General features: G+C 47.7%; 1 long non-coding RNA gene across 1 annotated transcript in view; it reads right to left on the bottom strand.

Moving 5' to 3' along the window:
- The window catches only part of LOC126528214 (uncharacterized), a 153,810-nt gene extending 144,209 nt beyond the window's left edge, over window positions 1-9,601 (bottom strand). Inside the window, exon 1 of the long non-coding RNA XR_011890152.1 lies at window positions 9,300-9,601. This is a non-coding gene — a long non-coding RNA (uncharacterized lncRNA). The remainder of the gene's footprint in view (window positions 1-9,299) is intronic.
- Window positions 9,602-14,740: the final 5,139 nt, after the last annotated feature.

Genomic DNA, 14,740 nt, shown 5'->3' with positions numbered 1-14,740 from the left:
TGCAGTCAACCAGTCAGTAAACCAGCACGTGCTACCTGAAGGCATCAATGTTGCCGGATTCGAGACCCTCGTTGTGTAATAAACGAGAAGAAAGGGGTATTATGTATGTAGTACGCAGTCATATCGCTGTATCGCCTCCAGGTGTCTCGCACCTTTGGCCCTGTCTGGCATACCCCCTGCCGTGTGCCATGCGTTGAAATAGCCTGTGAAGCGGTCGCATGGTTGAAGCATGGTGTTGAGGTGTTGGAATATGCGCCCAAACTCCACTTTCCGGTCTTGTGGGCGACTATATTGGTGGCATATTACATGCTTCGGTCGTCCCTTCTTGGCTGGCCATATCGTGACGATGTGGTGTGGAGTGTATCCGTGTGGTGCCACTGTAAGTGTCGCTGCCAATTCCTTCCGGACGAGTGTAGCTACCTTCGGGTGGTTTCGCTCTACATGCAGTCTGTAGCCCGTAATCGCCTTGGGCCTAGCTCCTACTTCTTCCAGGCAGATTATGTCTGGAGTAATCAGGCCGCCTGTATGTATAGTCTGAGTGTAGACTGTTTGTAGCGCAAGGAGCGACAGTTCCAGGACCATATTGTGAGATTCTCTTTTCTTCGCGGTCGAGTATTTGCCATGATGCAAGGTCGTGGTTGTGCTGTCAGCGTCCGAGGTCCTTTTGTCATCGGACTCCCGCGATCGCTGTTTACTATGCTTACGCCTACGCATCGGTTCTTTGTTGAGGGTTTTATGAACGTATGGTTTATTTCGTGAAATTCTACCAAGAACTGTTGGATTTGTATTTTAGTTTGCTGCTGTATTTGTTGTGGCATTAGTTGCTGTTGCACGTGAGGTTTGATTCTGGTTGTTATATCCCTGTGTGAAATACAGGATCTCGAGGTGGTGTAGGTTGTAGTTGAGTGTGCCCGCCCTCTTGTGGCTTTTCGTTTGGGCTCCTTATTTACTGTTGTGTAGCTTTTACAGTACGCCGTGAGGTTCCCATAAGTTGGGCCAGCTGGTTTTCGAGCCAGGCCATTTTTCTCTCATACCTGTCTAGGCGTTGTTTAAGTTAGTCTGCGTTGTGTGTGATGGGTGCAGTATATGCAGCTTTGGGAGCCACTACCTCCTCTGATCGTGTCTGTTGGGTGTGTACATGGTTCCTGCCGGTGCCCTTGCCGCCTCCTGCTGGCGAATAGCTGTTGTGGTTCTTCTGCTGGGTTGGTGTTTGCGCCATTTTCCTTCGTGGCGTTCGGCGTCATCCGCCCGGGGACTGCGAGCGTAGCCGGGAGCGGCGCTTGTGGTTGCCCGACTTGCAGGCTTCTTCTTCATCTTCAGAGGAGAACAAGCGGATGTTCTTCGTCCTCTGTGAGTGGTTCTTGTTGTCACGGGGGATCTTATGGGCGTGGTTGGCTTCAATTTGTGGCTCTCTAGGTTTCAGTGGCTTAAGTCTCTTTTTGCAAGTTGAGACCCCTGTGGGATGGGCCTTCCCGCGCGAGGCGCAACTAACAGCGCAAGCGTGTGCGTCTGTTGGATCTGTTAGTCCACACAGCCAGCAAATATGGGCTATCCGGAGGCGAGTAGACGTCCATGTGGTGTCGCTTTTCTCGGCAGACCTAGAAAATTTGAAATGTGGGTCTGAATGGGTAGCAACGAAGCTGCGCTCCATAATATTAAACTGTTCGATGTAGCGTGGGATTGAAGAAGGTGATGGCAGCACATTTATTTGTGCCGATCATTCGGGCAGTGATGACCTCTACCCCTTGTGTTCTCACTCGGAGGTGTGCCATGAGAGTGTCGTCTCCGTTTGCAGCGTAGGCGTGGACGGTGTGGGCCCTGCCGTTCAGTACGAGCGTGCGTAGGTGGCGTGCTTTATCCGCAAATTCCTCGTGTTTGGTCGATAGGATGGCTACGTTCGATCCTGGATTAATTCTAAGGATGAATTGGTCATCTTCGGAGCTAGCTTGACATGCCTCTATGATTGCTGTGCAAGCGTGGGAGTGAGAACATCCCTTAGAGGGAGGCCCTGGTTCGGGCGAATGACGATTTTGTAAGCTTCCTTCGGCAATGGCGGTAGTATAGGCAATTTTTTTTATGTTGATGGGCTCGTATGAAATCGGTTTTGGGACCCTGCGTTGGCCGTGCTTCCGCTCCGATGCCTCTTGTTTACGTTGTTTGGCGGATTTCACTGCCTGCCGGCTAGCGTTCTCTTCCTCACGGGAGTGAGAGTGGTTAGCAACTTCAATCCCGTTGGAGGTGGCGGAATTCTTGCTTGGTTGTAACGTCGAGAACCGTGGCTAGGCTCACCTCCGACGAGGGAATCCCCGGCGTCGGTGAAGCTGCCGTCGGATCACCACGTTGGCGTTGCTGTAACGTTCACGTCGTGGCGAGCTGTCTGGAATCCTCTTGTCCGTCCAAGCTGTCGTAGATCCATTCGCGTGGAGTCCAGTTTTTCCTAGGAACTTCGTGAAGCTGATGGTTAAGTTTTCCTGGCGTTTTCATGCGAAAAACCAGTGAAAAATCATGAAAATCTAGAGCGCTAAGTGAGCGCGTTGGTACTACTTCGCTCCCCATGGTGGTTGCCGCCCGAGGAGGATAACAATAGCACAAGACGGTGGGGCCCAGACACAGTTAATGCGCGAGTACCTAGACCACCAGTGTGAATGATACCTTAGACTTATGAGCTGGTACTCTTGCTCTTCTGCAAAGGCGTGGATGACGAACAGGTCAATTTTTGTTCTTTAAGTACTGCGGCTGGCTCGTGCGCCCAGCAGGAAGCAAAATGGCAGCTCTGTTATTGAAAAAGTTATAATAGAAGACGGCACAGAGACCGGTGCAAAGCGAGACCTTGAAATAATTCTTGGAACTGGTTCTCAGACGGTATTCTCATCGGAAAAGATTTATAATGCACAACTCTTAGGTAAAGAAATTCTGGATTTTTGCGATAACCTGCTTTAAGTGGAAGATACAGAAAGCAAGAATTTATTGCCTCCAATAAATCTGCAAGAAGTTTTTGATGTTATACGATCTATGTACAGATGGCCTACCACTCGAATTTTACCGGTCTTGCTGGAAAGAAGTAAGCACTACTTCAGTATCACTCTTGAACGGAATTCTTGCACGGGAACGTATTACTAAATCGTTTAGTCGGGGCCGCGTAATGTTCTTGCCAAAGCCCGACTCCAACTTTGCTGAACCCTCATCCTGGAGGTCTAGAACGCTGCTCAACACAGACTATAAGATATTGAAAACCCTTCTTGTAAATCGCATGAAGATATTATTGCCGAACATTGTGAGTGTACATCAAACATGCTCCGTGTCTGGTCCGAGTATATTTTTGTCTCTCAACTCAACACGTGATATCACAAAATACACAACAGCGCATGATGCTTCAGAACTACTGGTAAGCTTAGACGAAGCCAAAGCGTTGGACCGCTTAGAACACCAGTACTCATTTGAGGTTTTACGGTGGCATAACTTCCCTGAAGAGTTTGTAGATATTCTACGGACGTTGTATTCGGGAACCTACATTGTTTGTTATTGCGACTGACCCGTTGTTAAGGCGTTTTAGCGAGAACCCGCTCGTAAGAGGTCTTCCTATGCCAGGAACAGGGTGCATAAAAGTATCAGCGTATGCGGATGGCATCACTTTGTTCTTACGGGATGGGGACAATCTTGTAGAGGTACTTCGTGTTTATAATAAATATGCTTCAATGTTAGGGGCCAGAATAAATATAAGGAAATGTGAAGCGTTAAATTGAGGTCGTGGTGCGATAACATTAACAGGAGACATTAAACAGTTCGAGCATATGCAAATACTAGGCATGAAATTACCTACAAGTGCTGTTTCACCACCCACGTGGCGAGACATTGTCATCTCCATTAAAGAACAGTCCGAAGCAGTGACTGCGCCTCCACTACCGCTGGCAGAAAGGGCTTTCTTTATTAAGAACGTATTGGCCTGTAAACTTTGGTTTGCTGCAGGGATATATCTCTCCCGCCGTCACCAACAGTACGCGTAGTAAACTGGCTCACTTTCCCATGGTTCTGGCTAAACAAGTCGCAATACTAAGCACAGCAGTTTTTGCGTCTGCCGAAATCCAGCGAAGGCGGGAGCTTGCCGTGCATAGTTACATTTGGTAGGCCGCTGTGCACTAAGAGTACATGGGATCAAGTTGATGATGATGAGTACCCAGGGCTGGGCCATTACCGTTGTACGCTTATGCCAGAGTGTACAGGCAACTTGCTTCCGAAAGCGCTAACGCCAGCACCGCACAATGTGACGGATGCGCGCTTGCAAAGCTAGCTTGTACAACTAAGAATTACAAAGTGGCGTGTGACAGCAGATTCAAGACTTTGTGGAATATTGTGGTAGACAGCTGTACCTCCATGGGCAGCTACTACTAAATCTAGGACAGCTGTGCTTTCACCTGATTTGCCCGCTCAAGTGGAGGATTTTCATTGGCACTATCAGTAGGGCATTCTACCTGCAAGAGGCAGGCTTGAACGCTGGCATATGGTAGCGAATGATAAATGCATAAATTGCGCACAAACTGATACCAACACGCGTGTAGTAAAGGAGTGTGTTTTGTAGCACGCACCTTCTGGAAGCTAGTTGCAAGGACGTTTGAAATATCCATCGTGCGGCCACCGCAGCGCCGAGATCGGTTTGCGAGTCTCGTCTACCACAGCGCTAGCTACGCTTTGTGGTGCTTCCGCAACATTGCAGAACTATCTCGGCAGTCAAATAGAGCAACGTACCCCAGAATGCGCAAACTACGGCCGATAGTATGGGGTAATCTTGAAGAACAGTTGTTCAAACTCGGTGAAGCCAAACTTCTTCGCCGCTGGTCTAGGCGATAACTGTGTCCAAAGGCAGGGTCTTCATACAGCCAGAATGATGCTCAAATTCTGCTTGCCTGAGTTGAGACTTTGTATTTGTATATGCCCCGGGTCTCATTCATGAATTTGAGGCTGACAGTATTGCTTTTGCATGGACGCTTTAATGATGTTTTATTGTTGTTGCTGTGTGTGGCGAAACCAGTGTCAAGCAGATGCCATTTACTATTTCATTTGCTGATCTGTTTTGTTTATATCAAGTATGATGTAATACATGAGCTATACCTTATATTGTACTTTACGTTCATGCCACAGTTGTAAGCGTGCCTACGGGTGCATAAATTACTTTGTCAACTTGCCCGGATGTTTTCGTTTGAATGCCTGGATAATGGCTCTGGCTTTTGGCTCAAGGTCACATGAAGGCCGCTGACAACATGAGCAAAAAGCATGTTATGCATAGAATAGTAGCAGTTTCACCTGAAAGGCGAAGCACCCATTGCAATTGCAAATTAGTAGATAGCTATACGAAGTAATGATAGCAGCTTTAGCGGCCATGTAAACATATAAACATTCGCTGACTAGCCAAATTAACAAGCATGGTGTCACGCGCGCACAGGTAAACATGAACACATCTCGCTCAATAACCACGGAGTCTCGCTGTCAAAATTCTGTAGTGAGTAATTGCTGCAGGAGCAGCGAGCGAACTGACCTTCGTGCATTTTTCGCTACACCGGAAACGAAACGTCGAACGCACAGCGCATAAGAAGCTACCGGCACTCTGCGAACAGCGCCGATGGCTTTGAAGATGAGGCCCGCGCGGGCGCGCGCTCTGGCCACGTCGCAGATCGCTTCCAGCACAATCATGCCGTAACCTGCAGCCGCCAGAGAAGAACGCCCCTCTCGCTCGCTTCATCCCCGTACCTGGCGCGCGACAGAAGAAGGCGCGCTTCCGCCCCGCCTTCCTCGCTTGGGCATGCGAGATGGAGATTTGTTCGCCGGTTCACCTTCGTACGCTTTTACTCGCACATGCAGCATACGGCGCGCGGCGACGATATTATCGCCGTTGGACTTTATACAGTACCTCACAGCGACGGCGACGGCAGAAATGCGCATGGAGTGTCCATATAGTTGCTATCGCGGCAGAACTATTGGGGGGTTGATGGAAAAGGGGGAGTGATTAGTTTAGCATGCTAGTCGATTAGATTCAGTGAGGTACCTATACCGGACTTTTCTTCACATTGTGAAGCATCTGAGGCAATTGCTATGTTATTTAGACTGCATGCTGTGCAAATGGGCTCGTAATAGACCATCTAAAATAAAATGAGGAAGAAATTTTGCATTATTAGAAAAATGTCTAATCTAAATCATTGCAATAGTAACAGAGCTGTCGGGAGTCGGAAGTACATCGCAGCTCAGCACGGCCAAGTGGTGAAGTAAATGTTACTCGAATGTAATTTTCGGATTATGTGATAACAGCTGATCCACATCAAAAGAAAAACCCGAGCTTGGGAACAAAGGCCGTTGCAGAATGTCTTAATGGTGATTCATAAACTCTCAAGAACATTCACACTGTCAAAAGGCGGAATCTGTTGGGAAGACAAGGAACTCGCGATTCCAGATAAAGAACACTCTTTGTAACTAATTTAGGAAATCATAGGCACAAACGCAATGATTTGTGTTATAAGAGGCTCAGGGGGCGAGACTTGTATGTTGGAGCTCCAGAGAGCAGTACGCAATCAAATCTTAATACAGGACAGACGTACCTGCGATATATCATCAGGAGTTTATCTCTTCTCAATCCGCTTCGTACGCAAAATGCGCAAAATGCAAAATGCGTGAGTACCTTTTCCTATCACATAATCCAACTGTGGGAGCCAATTGATTGAGTAAACTTTATTGAAGGTCCTGTAGCACGCGCGTCAGAGCGCAACGGGCGTCTGCCACGCAGGGACCGACAGTGAGTGCCTGGCGGCTGCTGCAGGGGTCTGCTGCACAGATGTGCGTCATAAATCACACCAAGGTGTTTATTACTCTACCTGAGGGATTTAATGAAGATGGTAAGATATTTAGTTGGGCACTGGGTTAAGTATCGGAAAAAAGAAGACTGGCACATTTCCTGTTCTGTACCACGTCGCTAGCCATTTCAGTAGTGATACAAGTTACTCACGACTGCAGCGATGCTGTAGTGGCCTGCAGTATTTGTATAATTTCGCTGCAAACGATTTACTTCAAACGTTAGACAGGCTGGATGATAATTCATCCATAGTTTTAGTCAGTGTCTTTGTCCCATCAGAGGCGATTGCTTGAGAGGAATTAATATCTAGGACCGAAGTGTTGCGTTCTGTACCACCACGGTACCCATAGGCCCTGTCTTTAACTGCAATGACATGTGTTTGGTAGCGGTGGCGGTGGTCGATTACTGCTAGTATTTGCACTTCTTGAGCGTGAGTCTAGCGTTTCAGCAGGACTTAAACGGGGGTCTACGCCCCTTAGGAGAACCTAGTTGCACGCTAGGTGAGGTGGGACAGAAGCACTCCTCGGAATGGAAGCGAATGATGTGCATTTCAGTAAGACTTCAAGAAAGGTCTGGCCCGGCGAATGCACCCTATACCTCCCAGTCCGAATTCTTCAACGTAACTGACGTTCTGGAATTGGTTGAGCATGTCATTAGGTTTGTTATGGACAGCTTGTGGGTTCGGAAGCCTGGTGAAACCTCCATTCGTACGCAACTGCACAACAGGGGCTGATGCCATTGCAAAAAAATAAGTCGAAATGAAATTCATTTGATGGAACGGATGCTGAGCAGGCGTATCGCTCCTGGCCACTCAACGACAATTGGCGGTGATGTTTACGGCGAATATTTAAATTCTTTAGCGTTTTGTGCAATACGAGAGTGGTGTGTTGATGTTTAATTAAGGTTAGCTTGCGTACGCCGCTATTGTTTGTCTTCGTAGTACACGGAGCATACAGCAGGACGTATTTGCTTGAGGCGTTGTTTTGCACCATTGTTCATAGCCTGCCACAAGGTTAGCACTATCATTACCTCTAGCAGTGCATCGCATCGTGTCAGAAGCATTAATCAATATTCAAAAAATGGGCTTTACGTGCAACACCCTCAATGTGATTATGCGACACAAGGTAGGGGAATAAATTTGACCACGCGGAGTTATTTAACGTGCACCTAAATCTACGTACACGACTGTCGTCGCATTTCGCCCCTGTTGAAATGCCGCTATCTTGGTCGCAGTTCAACCCGCGACCCCGAGCAACGCCATAGCCACAATGCTACCGTGGCGGGTACAGAAATGTTCATTTGATGGGCGGCCTCTTCGAAAGTGTCCTCTGGACGCTGCGGGGCTTTAATACGGCCTGCGTCTGCTGTCCGCTTGACAAATTGGCACGGAGTTTGTTTATCAGAAATAGCAGAAACGTACCGTGCCTTACGTTAAATATGAATTTATGCAGTTCATTCGCAGGTGGCTGCCATGTGAAATAACTAGCGTTTCCTTGCTTTGATACGTCACCTTTTCCCTCTCCCGCGCTACTCCCATGTATGCAGGCTGCCACCAGCGAGGATTGGCAAGGCTGTTACTGCGTCCCTTGTACCCGCCTCCTCGCTTTACCTCCTCTCTACTAGAAGTGGGATTGCGCAACATTTTGACGTCATACACAGAAGAGAAACACATGGCAGGGCGCTCTGCTGTGTGTCCCGTCAAACTGCTGCCCAATGCTCCTTTTTGTATGCTATACCGACACGCCCAATCTTCAATCCTCTCTACCATTTTATGCACGTCCCCTCATGTCTATGGCAAGTTTGTACAAAAGAAAACGTTGCAGCTGCTGCAGTGCTTTTTCGGGAGAGCTCACTGATCATTACAGCCATAGAGAGGATATCGTGACGACGCCTACGGAGCTCCAAAGGTCCAAAGGAGTTTCTCACGGCACCTATCCTCTCTGCCGCGCTCAAAAACAACAACCTAGCAGCAGCAGTAGGATGAGGAGGGAAGCCGCAATGAAAGCTTCGCTTAAAAAAAAAGGGTTGGCAGGGCACTACCACTGACACCTTAAACACCAAATTCATGGCCAATTAAGCTTTGGGGGTAAGCGCAACAATCACTCAGAACGACAACAACAACAAGGTGCTCGACAGAAAGGCACGCCCCGTGTGCCATTCTACTGAGCTGCCGGGCCACTATATGCTCTACTATGGAAGCCACGTAAACTGCGAAGAAACGATGAGTTGAAGGGGAACGGAAAAACTATACATTGCCCTCTATACCTCCTTTAATATTAGGTCCTTTTGAAGGAATTAGAATGGTAAGCATCGCAGGCATTCAAACGTGTTTGCTCGTTTCAAGAAAGTATCTTTCAAGATCTTTTTTACGATCCTTAAAGCCAATGACCGTCATGCATTCACAGGTTACGTGCAGCGTTATGTACCTTTAGCGTAAGAACTCCTAAGCACTATAATAACTTACGGCGTCTGGAGATAAAGGCACGGATCTGGTGTTTGATCCTCGTCGCATCTGCACAAAGTAAGAACGAACAGGAATAACACATTGACTGTCCATATTCTCCAACAGCCCATGACCTGTGTGCGTCACGACAAAACTAGTATCTATGTTCTACGATGAGGCTAGTTTGTATTGCTTTTTCCACTGTAGGTCATCAGAAGATGTATGTCTGCTATTGCTCCGTGCTATTGCCCCGTGGACGCCTGTATAAAAAATATCCTGACGTCTTTTGAAAATGTATGACTCAGACTATGTTCAGAAGCGGAGAGTGCAATGGCTCGTATTACATTTGTGAATGTACGAATAAATCATTTATTTCAAAACACGATGGTTCATAAGTTTAAGTAGGGAAAGGTAAGCAATATAGGAAAGGTAAGAAATATAAGCTGCCAAATCATTCTTGCCAAGCCGGTCCCTCTCTGGCAAAAGATATAATACTGGCACAAAATATTTGTTAGCCGTTTTTTGAAGCCGAACTTTCTTTGCCTTCTGCCTCTGCATTGCGGGTGCTAGCCCCAGCGGTGTTTTCCGATTATACAACTTGGGCCAGTTTGTATGTGCCAATGCATGTGCAAATGCGTATGTGCCAATGCGCATGTGCAAATGGGCGTGTGGCACTGGGCCGTTGAACATCGTTGACCAATACCCAAGAATGAGTGTGTGCCTCTGGGTAGGTGCTGAAATAAATAGGCAGAACAAGAAGACGTGAAATCGGCAACAGAAAATTGAAGTCGGCTGCAGAGGAAAACAACGAATCGACGTCAGCCAATTTAGAGAAAGAAGTAAAAGGAAACAAAATGGGACCAGAACGTGCATAGAGGGAAAGCACTGTACTGCAGATAAGGGAAGTCGGCAACAGAAAAAAATAGTATATACGGATGCACAGAAGTGAAGAAAAAGTCAGAAACAGGAACAGCAGGCCAGTGCAGGACGATAAGTGAGCACGATGGGGAGTGTAGCGTGCGTTGAGCGAGGAGCGCTGAGATATAGATAGATGAGAAAATAGGAGGCATGAATATACTTTTAGTGTGCATAATAGCGCAATTAAACATGGTAAGCTTAATAAAACCTTGAAATATACCGCACCGTCGAAAATTCGTGCTACATGAGGAGATGTACAATCATTGGGCTATTTGCCCCTCTGCGGAAGAAATAGTCCCGAAAATAGAGACACTTCGATGAATCCCTAACAATTAGTGGCCTTAGCCTCTCAGTATTTGACAATTTACCTTTTTCGAGCAGGCTCCTTGGTAGTGCCAGAAATGAGGTATGTCAAACTGTCCCCGAGTACGCGATTGCTGCAGGGAGGCTAACATGCCGAACCCCCTTTTCTTGAGAGAGCACGTTGTTGGGCGAGTCGGTCGTACATACTTAAAGAAGGGAATTGCGCTAAAAAAGACACGGACGAGTAAGGACATGGACGGGCGCAAACTCGCGACTGATTTTATTCAAAAAGAACATAAATATATGTATACCTAGATTCTTATTCAATCATTGCCTAAGCGCACATGCCAAGAACGTTTTCTCTTTCTTATACAAATTGATACTAGAATCGCTTACGTATTCATCACCTGACTTATCAATGTAAAAAGCCTCTGCGAGTTCACGTGCTACCTGGTTACGACTGCGCCTTAAGATTTTGGTTCTAGCCAGCAAAGGCTGGCATGCTTTATCAGGCGTAGCCAAAGGGCATGCGCCGCAATGTAAGGGCAAATTTGACCCTTTTTCGTTAACCATAGAAAGCTTATGTTCCCTTAGTCGTTCATTTATACAACGGCCCGTCTGGCCAATGTAAACTTTTCCACATGTCAGGGGAATTTCATACACAGCCCCGACCGAACACCTGACAAACTGGGTGGCGTGACGTTTCGTGCAGTCTCGCACGCATTCCTCGTCGGAGACAATCCGGGGGCACAAAGAGGCCAACTTGCGCGGGGCAGAAAATACCACCGGCACACCGTAGCGATTGGCTACATTCTTTAGGTTGTGGGAGACCCTATGAATATAGGGGAGAACCGCCGGTCTGGTCTTCGGTTGACCGCCACCTTCTTGAGGTGTTCTAGGTTTCAAGCTTTGCAGAAGCTTGTAACCTAGAGCTTCAAGCTTTTCTTCTTTGTAACATTTTTTTATTTTAATATCTTGCGGCTTCATCAAGAGACTCTCATGATCATGTCTTAATATGGTATTATTGTTATTTAACTATACGTAATACCGACCAATATTTAAGTAGTGTATCCATTGCAAACGTTGGGCAATTGCCCCCTGGTGTGCAGGAGCCATAAATTGGGGGCAAACAACAACAACAACAACAACGACGACAACAACAACAACAACAACAACGACGACAACAACAACAACGACGACGAGAACGACGACAGCAACAACAACAATTTCAGTAAACATCAAAGAAAGCTTCGGTAGTAACGAAACCTCACATGTGCGTAGGAAGTGCCGCACCTTTATTTTGCACCTAAAGGCTATGATGCCTTGATTTATGGAAAGCAAAATAAAAATAATAGGTTACGTTCAGCTATGAAATGACCGTTTGAAAATGTGCCCCAACTGGTCTGCTACATCGGCCCCGAAGCATAATTCTAGTTGACATTATGACAACCGATAACGGCGATCACATGATATCAGAAACCGCTGACGCATGCATCAGTCTGCCCGGTGCAGCGGTCGCAGGCCACACTGCGACCATACCGAAGGCTGAGCACGGCGTGCTTACGTCCCTTCTGGCATTGGAGTAAGACTATCGAACACAGCTCTCAGGATTCTAGATGATGAGCCCATCACCGCACTAAGCAAATACATGAACCAGGTGTGAGAGAAAGCAGAACTCCCAAATACATGGAAACCGGCGGATGTAGTCTTTATTCCAAAGCCAGGCAAAGTACCCGGCTTGAGCAACATGCGACCAATCTCCTCACCTCGTGTGTAGGGAAATTGATGGAGCATGTTGTTCAAAGGAGACTGACCAAGTGCATGGAGGAGAACGATCTCTGGCCGCGTGAAATGGTTGGATTCAGGCCAGGGCTCAGTACACAAGATATCATTCTCAGACGTAAGCATATTATCCTAGACCGATGCGACTCAACTGACACCAGGGCGATCCTAGGCACGACCTCAGCAAGGCATTTGACAACGTTAGCCACAAGGCTACCTTGGCAGGCCTCCAAGAGCTAGGTGTGGGACATAGGGCGTATGCATACGTCAAAGAGTTTCTGTCACAGAGAGAGGCGAATATAAAATTCCTTGATGTAAGGTCCCCTCCCATCACACTTGGGAGCAAGGGGACCTCGCAAGGGTCAGTGCTATCACCCTTCCTTTTCAACATACCGATGAGGGATCTCCCGACGGTACTCAATAAGATTAATTCGATAAAATTTAGCATGTACGCGGATGATATTAACATCTGGGTTAACAGTGGGAGTGATGCAGCCATCGAACTTAAACTACAGACAGTGGAGAATATGGTGGAAGAGTATGCGACCAACAGAGGCTTGGCGTGCTCGCTACAGAAATCGGAGCTATTAATCATTGAGTCAAAACATTAAAGGGAACACGCTGGGAGTATCAGACCCTTCAATGTTTTTGTAGACGGGAATGATGTTTGCAAGGTGGAGGAAATCAGATATCTGGGCATGTATATCCAGAGAAATTGATACAACCTCACGACAATAAAGAAGTTAGAAGGATACGTAGCACAGCTCACGGGGATCGTTACGAGAGTTGCATCCAAAGGCAGGGGCCTCAAAGAGAACAGCCTCCTCAGGTTCATGCAAGCCTTTATTACCAACCAAATAGCGTATGCCACACGATATCTTGTGTTTAAACAAGAAGAAGAAGAGAAAATAGATGCGATCACTAGGAAGAGCGTTAAGAGCCCTATGGCTACCAGACTCGACCTCGACAGACCTCCTTCTCAAAATGGGTGTTCACAACGCGCTAGTTGAGCTCACTGAGGCAGTACGAGTGTCTCAGTTGGAAAGATTAGGTCAGTCCAAAACAGGCAGAAGAATCATGGTATGGGTAGGATTCCAATGCGACAGGGGTGCCCCGACAGGCAAGTAGGACGTTGGACATGCGAAAACGCTTGCGAATCGGCCCCCCTGCCTACCTAAAGACATGCATCCTATCTACAACAAAGAGAGTAGAGATCACAGGGCTAAAGCTCTAGTAAATAAACTTAAAACACACCGCCGCATAAAGTAGCGTACGTGGATGCCGCTTGCGGCAGAGATGGGGCTGCAGTATGGACGGTGGTTGATGGCGATGAGTGCGTTAAGATAGCGCGTGCTCCACGTGCACGAGGGACGCCTGTACGGCCGAGGAGATTGCAGTAGCGCTGGCTTGTGCAGGTACAAAAGCGGGAAAATATTATGCAATAGCAAAATACCTATCCGAAATTTTAGCACAGGGAGAATCTCCGAAGAGGCCCTCAAACTTCTGGTCAAAATCCTTCCTAGGATGGACATAATATTTATTTGGGTTCCGGGCCAAGAAGTCCCAGGTAACGAAGCCACTCATGAGCTCGCCCGAGCACTCTACCACCGGGCAATTGTAGAGCAGCCAGTTACAGCGATCAAAGATAACATGATCACTTACAGCGAAATTGTGGATCATTAAAAAGCCGACAGAAGAATCTTTACGCCTCCGCATCGGCTCGCTTTGGCGGTGCCTCCAGGGAAACAATTATACATCACCGTATTGCATCTACTTAGACGAGGGATTATAACGACGCTCTCTGCAAAAATTGTAAGAAGAAAGGTACGCAGGCCATGTTATATGGGAGTGTGCTGGCTCCCGAAGGGCCAGGGAAAACATTGACAGTAGAGAAGCCTGGGAGACCTTGGTCCAGAGCGAGGCTGAAGACGACGAGCAGTCCCCGCGCATTGAGGCCGTGAAGACTCGCCGTCCTCAACGCGCGGGGACTGCTTGGTCCTCCCCACCTACCTGCGTGTAGGTTAAGAGGTGGGCACACCAACTTGGTGGAATAATAAAGTTTTCAATCAAACAATCAATTATCGCTCATTTGTCTCGAAGTGTTTTGAGGACGAGGCCATGACAACCAGCAGTCGTTCAAAGCAGCAACGGCCGTACTATTGGAGTAGTTGTGTTCGACGTGCCACAACAACGATTTGATTATGAGGCACCCCGCAGTAGCGGGACTCCGGCACAATTTTGACCACCGCAAGCTTTTTAACGTGCACACAGTGCGTGGACGTTTTTTTTACATTTCGCCCCCAACGAGATGCGGCCGCCGAGCGGGCCGCCGGGGTCGGGATTTGATCCCGCGCCCTCGGCGTAGCAGCGCGATGACAATACCAGTACACCACCACGGCCGCTTGGCCGCACGAAGTTGCAAGTGGAGTCAGCTTATGTAAGCCTGTTTGAAACTTCAC

Source organism: Dermacentor andersoni, chromosome 9, assembly GCF_023375885.2.
Source record: "Dermacentor andersoni chromosome 9, qqDerAnde1_hic_scaffold, whole genome shotgun sequence".
Taxonomy (NCBI): domain Eukaryota; kingdom Metazoa; phylum Arthropoda; class Arachnida; order Ixodida; family Ixodidae; genus Dermacentor; species Dermacentor andersoni.
This window is presented reverse-complemented; position numbering and strand designations above follow the sequence as displayed.